Here is a 12,602-nt window from a genome sequence, read left to right on the forward strand (position 1 = left end):
TTGCAAATATAAATATAATACTCTAATACACACCTACCTTAAGCAAACATATTGATAAAATGCTATAATGACACAATTAAGGATCTTTTGCTTCCAAGTCCACCAGTTCCAAATTCCGTTTTTAAGCAATAAAGTGGAATGATTTGCAAAGAAAGTACATGGCAGACTGGGGAATTTGGCAGACACAGAAAATGAGTGTCCAAATTCTGTTACTACCTTTGGCAGTTATGTCCTGTTGTTTTCAAAATTTTTCCTCTAAGTTGCAAAGAACTCACTGGCACTAAGGAAAACTGACACATAACTACTAGAGAGTAGAACAGTAATGTCCTAGCAAACAGCTATCAGTATAAAACAATTAGGATCATCGGGAACACCTGATCTTTAGTATCTAGACAAGATTATGGTCTCTAAATAATCTCCCCCTCTGCTGCTTTATCTGTGCAAGTAAAGTTATATATTATTTTTAAACCAAATGAAACTTTGGAGATCAACAGCAGAAGGAGCTAGTTGCAGGACCAGAGCCAAGTGAGACTCAGTCCACAGGGTATATGAATTCTTTGAGTCTGCAAGTGACCATGTTTGGCAAACCTGCCATTAAGATGTGGGACTGCCTTCTCCAAGCAGCTCTCCTCAGTCTTAGGCTTCGCTGAAATTTCATCAACCCCTGCCTGGATCCCCAAGCTCCCAAAACCACATTTTTGTGTGTGGATGGCGCTATCATTTATTGACGAGAATAGGAACTGGGGACTTCCTATTCTACCACCTTGTTCACCCTACGAGTCTTATCTCACCCAGAGTTCTCTTCATGGGAAGATTTTACTGATTCAATGTATGTAGTGGATATAAAATGATTTAGATTTAGTATTTCTTATGCAGTTTTAATAAGTTGTATTAATTTATTATCATAGAACTAGAGTATGCTCATTATCTTTAATGGTCATATTATTGGTTCCTAAGTTTTCATTCCTGATATTGTACCTTTTTTTCCTTTAATCAGACTTGTAATATGTTTATAAATTATATTAGTCTTGTCAAAGAAACAACACCTGGCCATTTATTTTCTCTATTGTATATTTCTTGCCATTTCATTAATTCCATTTTTCTTCCTTTGTATAATTTCCACTTTTTTTCAACTTTTTGAACTCAATACTCAGATCACGAATTTGTCAGGTTTTCTTAGGCATTTAATATTATAAATTTTTTCCTACACACTGGTTTATCTACATAGAGTCAGGGCATACCACCTGATCCATAGTTCTGATTTACCCTTAAATTTAGAGTATAGCATGTGTGACATCTTCACTGAAATTCCCCACCTTCATGGAAACTTGCCTTCCCAAAATTGTGAGCTTCCTAAATTATCTACTAAGTTTTTAAGTCACTTTTCAACTGCTTTCTGTTTTTTCTCTTTTGAATATCGTTCTATGCATGCCCAGCTGTAGATTCAGCAAATAGCTGAGGAGAATTTGCACACGAAAGGTATGTCTCATTCCTCTATGGTCCCCTTTTCTCCAAAATCATTGCTGTTGGCTTGGAGGCCTGGACTTCAATCTTGGACTCCTATGAGACTGCATCCCTGTGAAGCTGCAGCAGTATTTACTTGGCTACTGCTCATTTGGGTTTACTGTTTACATTGAAGAATCAGCAAATGCCTCACGGGGAAAAGGCAGCGGCACAGAATGTAATGGCCATCTTAACGTAGTTCTCTTTTCTCTGTGATTTTTTTTTAATAGCTTTGACTTTTAGTATATTCATGGTGTTGTGCATCCATCACCCCAATCGAATTAAAAATGTTCCATCATCCCCAAAGGAAACCCTGCACCCTTCATGCATCATCCCTTAATTCCCCCACCTCTAGCTCTAGTCAATCACTCATCTACTTTGCATCCCTACTGCTCTCTACAATTCGGCTCCTTAAGTCCTGACTGCCTTGTTCTTTGATGCTTTCCTAAACTGTTCTATTTTGATATTTTATTCAACTTTATTGTGCCCACTGAATTTGTTGACATAAATAAGTATGCATTTTACACCTGACTTTATAGACAAACTACATATCAGTAGTATTTCTTACAGTAAGTTACAGTCAATCTCAACCTAATGAAGATTTTCATTCTATGTTGAAACCTAGCAAGTAAGGGAGAGCAGCATATCCACATAGGTAACTAATGGTACCCATTGTTGGAAAGTGGATACAGGACAATGTTGAATGCATCAGTTGCCACCTAGAGAGATATATGTTAATTATTACTGGGCTTTTATCTAATTCTTACATATTTGTTATAGGTTTGGAAATAGAGAAAAAAATAGAGGAAAGTCCTGAGCCCAATTCACCTATAGATCTTCACTCTCCTTAGGAAGAGCTGTGTATACAAACTTATTTATGTATATGTGTATATACACAGAGAGCTTTACATAGTTACATATTCTTCCCGAGGATTGTTACATTCACATCTGTAGAACACAACTTAAAAGCTTTCTGTTAGTAAAACATTGCTCTCTCACTAACTAGTCTTAGTGTAGTTGCTTCTGTTGAGTTGCCATTCGTACTTAACAAGTGCCCATTAATGTTTCCACCAATGTTAATGTTTTCCTGAGAATATACATGGTCCTTGAAATGATCTCAAAACCCATAGCATGGAATTTAACATGAACATCAGAAAGTAAGATGCTATTGGGGCAGCTGGGTAGCTTAGTCATTTAAACATCAGATTCTTGGTTTCAGCTCAGGTCGTGACATCAGAGTCGTGAGATAGAGTCCTGCCCTCAAGCCCTGCATCAGGCTGCATGCTCAGCATGGAGTCTACTCGAGATTCTCTATCCTTCTCCCTCTGCCCCTCCCACTCATGCTCTCTCTCTCTCTCTTTCTCTTTTTTTCTAAAATAAATAAATATTTAAAAAAATAGATATTATTTAAATGAAAAAACTCAGAAAATTAATTGGGGTCCACTAAAAGAGAATTGTTGGCACTTCATGTCCTGAAGTTAAAGAGGAGGGTTGTAAAGTAAATTAATGCTCTAACAAGATTGTTTGGAAAATGGCAGAGCTACTAAAGTGAGAAAAATAAAATACTTTCAGTACTTTGGAAACATCCACTTCCACACAAAAAGTTGACCCGCTAATTACAAGCTTGCATCTGTTAATTAAAGTAGCTCTTCTTCACTCCTGGAGTGGACAGACTTATTTTAAATTGTTGCATGGGCTTGCAATTAATAAAACTGCTTTTTAAAATACTGAACTTAAGATTTCATAATTTCAGGTCCTCCTTCCCACAGTTAATCTGTGATAGTAAGTTTTTAAACGATCATTCTATGACTTTTTTTCAGTGACATTATTTTCAATGATCTACATAATGAAACAGTAGGAGAGTCCTAGATAAATATTTATGTGTTGGTTCAATGAATCAGTGAATTATTATTTCTTTGAAGTTCGATTACTGATTTAAAATATCACTCTAATAGCAAAAACACAGTTTCTAATATGTGTCGCTTTAACAAACGTCAAAATTGTCTGTTATTCGAAGTGTAGAAAATTATCTTCAAAGCAAACATGTCATTGATGAAGTATTTGTGCAATTCCTTTTATTCTCCAAAAGAGCAACTGCTGATAGAAAACCTTAAGGCATCATCTTTCTGAAATGTGATTGTTTTTCCTATTCAAGGCATTACCTTTCTAATCTTAAAGAAAAGTAATCTCAGGAATTAAAAAGAAAAAAAAATAACACCCAGAGAATTTTAATGGCTTAAAGAAGATATTGAACCAAATCAATGATTAAGGATAAAAGTTGGACAGCCTTCCATACTTGTGTGTTTGAGGTGATTCTTCACCTGAAGGAAATTGTCTACCAGTCAGAGCTAGAAGACAAGGCTTGCACGGTAACAGAGGAAACACATGGAGTAATCAGGAGGACGAAAAATGGGAGAGATCATCAAAGCAACCAGTACAAAGGGTTTTGCCCTGAAATAATTGAGAATAAAAGTTAATATGTAGTTAATAACGTGGTACCAGTTAATATACCATGCTCAGGCTTTTGTTTGTCATGAGGTCTATGAGGACAAGAAAGAGAAGACGAATCTGGACCACAGCGAATGTCAATCTTATAATGACTCTCAAGGCATGATTCTAAATGCTTAGAGTGAAACCAAATGAGCGAAGTGAGCAGCAGTGCCAGATTCAGAGTCAGATTCTGCGTCTGATTTCAGGCTTTGCCACCTGAGTAGATGTGCGGTTTCAGACAAAGTTATTTGACCCTTTGTGTTCTTCATTATTTGTAAATCTGTTTAAAAAAAAAAAAAGTCTAAAAGTGCAACACTAATTTCACAGAGTGATTTTGGAAAATCAAACATAAAAATGTTCCATAAAATAAGATTTTATTGATAATCTTCTATGTCCTAGACGTGAAAAACAGAAACTTGGGCATATAATTGTCTCTGCCTTTAAGGAGCTTATCATTTAAATGAGGAGACAAAGCCTCACACAAATGAGATATACATTAAAAAAATGTGTTATCTTGGTACAAGAAGTGGTATGGAAATATAGACGTTGATGGTTAATTTAGCCAAAGGGGCAGGGGAAAACGTCCAAAATGATCCACCCCGAAGTCTGGAATGATGAAGAAGGAAACTGGTAGAGACCTAAAAGGACAGAACGGACATTCCAAGTGGTGAAGAGGCTGAATTCTTTGGTGGGAAGAAAGGAAAACCAGCCAGAAGCTGGTTCATCATTGTCTTTCTCAATAAAATGTAGGCTCTTTGAGAAGGGACAAGGTGCTCTTTGGTTTATATCATTAGCATCTCACATGATCCCCGACACTACAGGAACTCAACACTTGTGGGGATATTTCTATTTTCTATCAGTTTCACCTAGCTAGAGTGGGCGAAAACATACAGCTCTTGGTTTAAACGAACAAACAAACAAACAAAAAACACACTAATATATTTTGAGAAATCATTCTGCCCAGTGGCAGGAAGTAATAAAATTTTCACAGGGGCAGTTGCCACAAGTGAATATCTAGTCTTTAGCATTTGCTTAGGCTGACAGTCCAAAGAAAGAGTCTTATCTTCACACTGGCCCTTGCCTGTCCTCAGCTCTCTGAACGGACATCTAGCAAACAATTCCATGGCACACCTGCTAATGCCATTTATCTGTCTTAGCCACAGGGCTCCTCCAGGTCCTTCGACATGCACTGTCACATCTCTGCCACAGTCAGCCCTACAAGGAAAACATTGGGCTCTTAGCAGCCACTACCAGAGACATGCCCTGAGGCTCTGTAGGCTTGGGTTCAGCCATTGCTTGGCCACATGCAGCTCTCTCTACAATTGTAGAGGACTCAAACATCTTGAAACCCAACCAGGAATCTGCTCATGTGACTCCTTGGGTCCTTAAATCAATCATGGTAGGGACTGACCACCCCCCTTGAGGGTACTTTCAAAGGGAAGATGATACACATCATACTTCTATTAACCCCTGTCCCTCTATTAACCCCTCTCATGTTCTCTCCCATTCAACACCCCTTGGTATCTTATTTGGGCAAGCAGGCAGGAAAAATTCTGTTGTTTAAAGAATGGACTTTATAGCATGAGTCCTATAGGTCCATACTTTAGAAAACCAAAAACTTTCCCCCTTGCACTTCTGAAAACCTTTTCTTGCAAGACCGCAGTCTCTAATGTCCAATCTAAAAACTATTTTAATATCCGAAAATGGAATATTGACCCATTTATTTTTCCCTGAATCTCTACGTAGACAACCCTCTCCTAAAAAGTATAATCCCATAAATTCCTAGCTGCTAGGGTCGGGGCTGAGAGTACAAGAAAGTGTGTTTCAAAGATGAGGGCAATGAAGGAAAAGGTATAGATACATCAGTCAATAATTCATTACATTCACACACATGCCTTTTTCCTCATAAAAACCAAAGCACCAAGGGAAGAGATGGTGTTATTCTTAGTGACTCCTGTGTCCCCAGCACCTAAAACAGTACCTGGTACATAAATGAAAATAAATATTTGTTGAATGATGAATTGTACATCGGTGGCTCAACGATTTCCCACCAACACAGTCATTCAGAAAAATAGGCAGCGATAAAATAGCAAAGGGAAGAAATCTGAGAACATGGATATTTAAAAGAATATTTAAAAGGATAGTGGAAAATTGTCAGTGACAGGGGATGAGGAGGAGAGGTCAGAAAAGTAGAAGAAACCCTCCACCCCCCAAAAAAAGTGGCACAGGAAGCATGGGGGGAGAGAATTAAATAGAGAATAGTTTATGAGGTTAAAAAACAAAACAAAACCCAAAATCCAGTGATTGAATAAAATAAAGACTTAAGAGTAGGTGGGTGGATTCTGACAATTGGTAGGTCATTAATAACATCTGAGAGAGCAGCCAGAGTGAAACGGTCGGTCCAGAAGTCATTTTGCAATGGGTTGAAGAAGCAGAGAACAGCCTAGATAATGAATGTGAAAGTGCTTCATGGGGGCACCTGGGTGGCTCAGTCAGTTAAGTGTCTGCCTTCAGCTCAGGTCACGATCCCAGGGTCCTGGGATGGAGCCCCACTTCAGGCTCCCTGATCATCGGGGAGTCTGCTTCTCTCTCCGCCTTTCCCCCTGGCTTGTGCTCTCTCTCTCTCTCTCAAATAAATAAATAAAATCTTAAACAAAACAAAACAAAACGTACTTCATGAAATCAAAACCACTTTACAAATACAATTAGGACACACAACTTGTTAGATTCAGGGTCTGGCTGTTGCTCATTCACCAGACTTCTGAATTCAGGGTTTTTTACTTTTTACTTATTTCTATTTATTTTTTTGTCATCGGGCACACGCTTCCTAGGGCTTTAGCAGACTGTTGCAATCAAGGAGAACTTAAGGAAACAGGTGTCCTTACATTTTAACAGTCTTCTTGTACCTTAACCTAATCTTCCATCTATGTCCCAGGTGTGAAAAAAAATACACTATCATTAAACAATCTTTAAATATTCCCCACTGTTTCTCCCAAAGGTCATCTCCCTCCTGCCAACAGTTTAGCAGCTTTACTTTAGCCTCTCGAAAACTTCTGATTTGTTCAGGCAAAATTGATATACATTTAACTATGGCCTTGACTCTAGCCGTGAGATTTGGAACACAGTCCACCACGTGGCCATCCCTTAGAACTGGATCCAACTGCATTACTTTCAATACCTCTTCTTTCCTGACTCCTCTCTCCCTGATTTCCATTTTGTATAGATTCCCTATCAATCGAGCCAGCTTGTGACATGTGACATGGACTTGAACTATTATTAATCATACTCTGAAAGGTTTCTTTCTCTGACCTGAGCTGGTACTCCTCAAATGACCTTCTTCTTATTCTCCTTGTAATGACACCTAATTGTCAAAACGTTAACATAAGGCGAAAAATGAGCAGTTTTAGATTAGTTATATATAAATGATTCAGAAAGTAATGCATTGAGTATATTAATTTTTTTTAGAGACAACACTAGCAGATACTAATATTTAAAAGACACTGTCACTGTTTGAAATTTTTCTACCAGAACCCTGTAACTTAGCTGTTTAGCTCAAGAATTGTTTATGAAGAAAAGTAATCAAATGAAGTAATTCCGTATTTATTTTTATCGGCAAAACAGTGACATCTATTGTTCAACGTTATATAAAATAGAATTTAAAAACTAAAAGCAATGCAATTTTTTATGGGATTCATTTCAGAATAACTCTCTCAAATGTACTGGTTCAAAAAAAACTAATAGGTGATGTCTAAAAATTCATTTTTAATATAAAATCAAATCCAGCTCCTTATTTAGGAGTATGAACGTTTCCTCACTATTCAAAAGGCCCAGGATCTAGTTGTTAAAAATAGGGAGGGGGAAATAAGGCAATAAAAATATGAGATGCAATTCGGAAAGTTAACTCCATGTTACAACAGATGTACTTTTCTCCTCACAAATCACTCAAATATATACGAATGAAATCTGTGAAAGCACAAACTGAATTTTGAGTTCAAGGCAAGTTTCTGTTCTCATCTTGCCCCTGTTGTTAACTCAATCTATGAACTAGAAAAGTCGTTTACCCTCTTGGCTACTGTTTATTGTCTTTGAAAGTATGGGGCTTGACACGAAGGTGGTCAATTTCCTTCTAACTCTTGCTTTTCTCTAAGATATCATTCACTACCATTCAATTAAGCAAAAACTTTAAGAGTTGATAACACCAAGGGTCCACGAGGTATTAGAATTCTTAAACACTACTTGTACAAGTATAAATCACTACACTCCCTTTTCAAAGTAATTCGACAACAACGTAAATTTTAAGATGGGCATATCCCATCATCCAGCATTTCCATGCAGTAAACACTCTAGAGAGAATTCTCACACATGTATACAAGGACACATTTTCAAGAACTACATCACGGTAGGGATGCCTGGGTGACACAGTCAGTTAAATGTCCGATCTTGGTCTCAGCTCAGGTGGTGAACTCAGGTCATGAGATCGAGCCCTGCATGAACTCCGCGCTCAACAGGGAGTCTTGCTTGAGATTCTCTCCCCCTCGCCCTTTGCCCCTCCCACTCACGCTCTCTCTCTCTAAAATAAATAAATATATATATATATTTTTAAAAAGATTTTAAGAACTCCATCACTGTAATATTGAAAATGCTGTAGTAAATTATTTATTATAGAAGAATAGATAAAATCTTGCATATATATCTATTGATATACTTTAAAACATATAATGATTGAATCAGAGTAGAATCTATCAACATGGTTAAATCTGAATCAAACAATATTAATAAAAGAAACAAGTTCCAGAATGATAGGTGCCAAGTGATCTTATGTATCATGTAAAAAAAAAAAAAAAAAACAAACCCTGCCTAACAATTCCATTCATTTATATGGACACATTATATGTAAAAAAGTATACAACAATCACAAAGATAATAAATATCACTTTCAGGAGAATGTTCACCTCTGGAAGTTAAAGGGAGTAAAAGTAATCAAAGATGGGCACTTAATTTTATGGAATTTGAACTGCATCTGAAATGTTTTCCTGACTGAAAAATAGGAAGCAAATCTGAAACAAAATAAGGCAAAATTAGGAGTTTTTATAAATGAGTGGTAGGTACATTGATTCTTATTAAAAAGTTACACTTTTAGCATGTTTGAAACATTTCATGATTTTGTCATAAAGGACATTAAAATATTAGGTTGAATCTTATAGAAAAGTGAGTCTCTAGCTAAATGAGTCTCTTTCTAAAGGGAGCCAAAATAGATCATTGAGATGTTATAGGGGGAAAAAGAGTTTAATTTTATGAGAAAACATGTAAAAAACATGATATGATTTAAAAGAAAAAAAAAGATCAAACAATTCAATGAAAATGATTACATTTGTGGTCATGTATGAATATGACATTGATTCTAAGCTAATTTATCGTCAACCAACAAAAGAAATAAGTAACCCAACATATGGCCCTTTAAAGAAACCTGAACATGACACTATAAGCATTTTTCAGTGTATGATATGGTGGATAATGTTTCAAAACACTGGAAACCAAAACCTTAATGGGACTTCAAAGAGCTTCTGAGCAGTGGTTCACTCTAGATTTGTGAGACGTTCCATTTGCCGGAAGCTCTAGAGACTGTTAATGGAGAGGGAGAAATTGGAGGCTGCCCATTGTTACCTGGAGTCTTGGCCCCTGAAAACAGTATTTTCTTCTACTATCAGAATATTTTACATTTATTTATTTACTTACTTATTTATTTATTAGACTGTTTTACGTCTAAATAAACTTCTAAAATAATAAACATGACCAAACTGATAATCATTTTTGGAAAAAAAAAATCAGCCTTTGAAAATGTAAGACTTAAAAAGTGAAATTTTAGAGAATGACTTTATAGCAAGCTTTTGTTTAAGCTCCAGTCTATAGCTGTGTCCTTTAAATTAAAATATATGCAGCTTCTATATTCATTTTTTTCAATGATTATTTTTGAACTTATATTACATGACGACACACAGTTGAGTGTTCATCGACCCCTCATAGCCTCCTTAAATAAATGTCATAGAAGTCTTTAAGGTTTATTTATGTGCAAGGGGTGGAGTTGAAGGTGTCAAGAGAGGACACAGAATCCAAGTCAGGTACTAACAGAACAGGACAAGGGGTACATATGTAGCTTCCGTAGTTCTCCGTCCAGCTCACCTGTACCCTTTGTTTCATGCCCCTTCACTTCCACTTCCCTCTTTCCAGCCTTCACTCAAGTAGGAAGGCTGGTTGTTACTTTCTGTTCACATACAAATTTGAAAGCATATGCCACGGTTACTATTTCCTGGTCTGGGATCATATGGAGGAAGCATCTCATGATCTCATGATACCTCCTCACCCTCCACTGAGGCAGTATGTCATGGAATCGGCAGAAGAAGTAGAGACTCAACCATCAATGGTCAACTCCCCATTGACATCCTCACGTGAGTAAAGCGGACTCGAGGTCAGGAGTTGGGCAACACGGATCCATGTAGTTTTGTGCCTCTTATCCTGCTATCTCCAAATATCTCCTTGTTTCCTACTTTTAAAAGTTACCATTCACTTTTATTCATATAAAACGTGTTAACAGTGTTAATATTAATAAAATATATATAAAGTTTCTCTTGCTGACATAAAGAATTACTATCAGCTTAGTGGCCTAAAAGGAAGCATGCATTTATTATCTTACAGTTCCGTGCGTTGGAAGTAGTCCACTATCATTGGGCTAAAATCAAAATGTTAGCTGGGCTGTGTTTCTTTCTGAAGGCTCTAAAGGAAAATCCACTCCATTGCCCTTTCCAGCTCCTGGAGTCTAGCTGCATTCCTTGGCTCCTGGCCCCTTCCCTCTGTCCTGAAAGCCAGCAACGTTGCCTCTCTCTGATCTTTCCTCCATTACCACCTCTCTCTCTGATTAGAGCTTTTAAGGATTCATGCAGTTACATTGGACCAACCCAGATAACCAGGATAATATTTCCATTTCAGAGTCCTCAACCTGAATTACATCTGCAAAGTTTCACCATGCGGAGTGGCATATCTACAGGTTTGAGGGATCAAGTTGTGCACATCTTTTGGGGTGGATTTAAAAACAGTAAGAACATAAAATGAGGCTAAGTGTTGAGAAGTAACCCTTACTTACTTACTTGTCTGGTCCTTTACATATATTATCTTACAGAATTTTCAAAACAATTGAGCAAGTTAGATGATAATATCCAAAGTAAGCAGATAAAAAGAGATCTCAGAGAAGGTTAGTCATTTACCCTATGTCACCTGGTTTAGAAACATCCATTCCAGGAGTTGAACACTGCCTACATTCTGCTATTAAGGCAACAGACCAACCTAAAATTAAGAGGTCTACTTTAGAGGAAGACATATTGCCAACATGCAGAAGTTGAAAATCACACCTTTTTAGTGTAAATAATTTATTTGAAAATCTGACCATTAATGTAAACCTGGCATCATAACGTCTGCTTCTCCTAGAAACACACTCTCAGTAACAGACACTACGGTGTGGTGTCCCGATTGCCCAGTCAGAAAACTCACTACATTTTTGCTGTTCTCTTCCATTTACATCAGCACCAGTCATGGTGAAGACACCATCAGCTCCTCCTGTCTCTTCCTCATACCTATTTCCCAAACGCATCTATTCCCACTGCCACTCCTTTGGTTTGCTTAAGAATCATCCCTCTCATGTCTGACCCCACTCCCCTTCTCACTGGTTCTCCTGCCACCTGTCTTGCCTGCCCCACACCTCATTTTCCCTCATGACAATCAGAGTTGTTCCCTCCATCCCTCTCCCTCTCTCTTTTTCCCTCTTCCTCACTCTCCCTCCTTGTTTCTCCTTATCTTCCCCTCCCCTTCCCTCTCCCTCCCTTCCTCTCTCCCTCCCCCACCCCCCCCCCAAGTGTCTCCCTCTCTCTCAGCGGTGTGCACACACACCTCACCTGGACTCTCCCACAACTGTTCTTCTGGAAAATTCTCAGGTAAAATGTCCCCATGTATGACTTCTGCACATCTCTGCAAAGCATTCTGTGAGTTCCCAAGTCTGAATTAGTTACCCTCATATATGTTCTTACAGCATCATGCACATCGAAACACTTATTACTCTGTAATTTTCTTTTGTGTTTATAGCCTCACTACAGAACTAAATCAGAGTATAAGAGCCATGTCTTCAATTATTTGCAAATTTTGATTACATATTTGCCTTTTCTGAAGGCATAAATACTTACACATGCATCTTACATAATTAGGATTTCTACATATAGTCTTCAATTCAAAGCTAGAAAGATACAAGTATTTAAAATTTCCATAGCTACTGACAAGAAAAGAAGTTACTGAATTTTTATAATAGAGTTATACTTCAAGTTATGGTAAATTTTTAGATTGAGCATAACTGTTACAGTTTCTGCCATAAATTTCCATATTCTAATATGTGTCCATGTAGTCAGCTAGATGACTCCCAAGTCATTGCGTTATCCTTCCCATAAATAACTGTGAAGATATGTATGCTTGCCTTCCAAAAAGATGAATAATTGGGAGTGGTTTTTATTCATAAGCACATCAAGTCTGAGACTAAAATAATTAAAAACAAGAATTTTGGTTTAAGTCAA

This window comes from Ursus maritimus, unplaced genomic scaffold (genome assembly GCF_017311325.1).
Source record: "Ursus maritimus isolate PB19 unplaced genomic scaffold, ASM1731132v1 scaffold_24, whole genome shotgun sequence".
NCBI classification, from domain to species: Eukaryota; Metazoa; Chordata; class Mammalia; order Carnivora; family Ursidae; genus Ursus; species Ursus maritimus.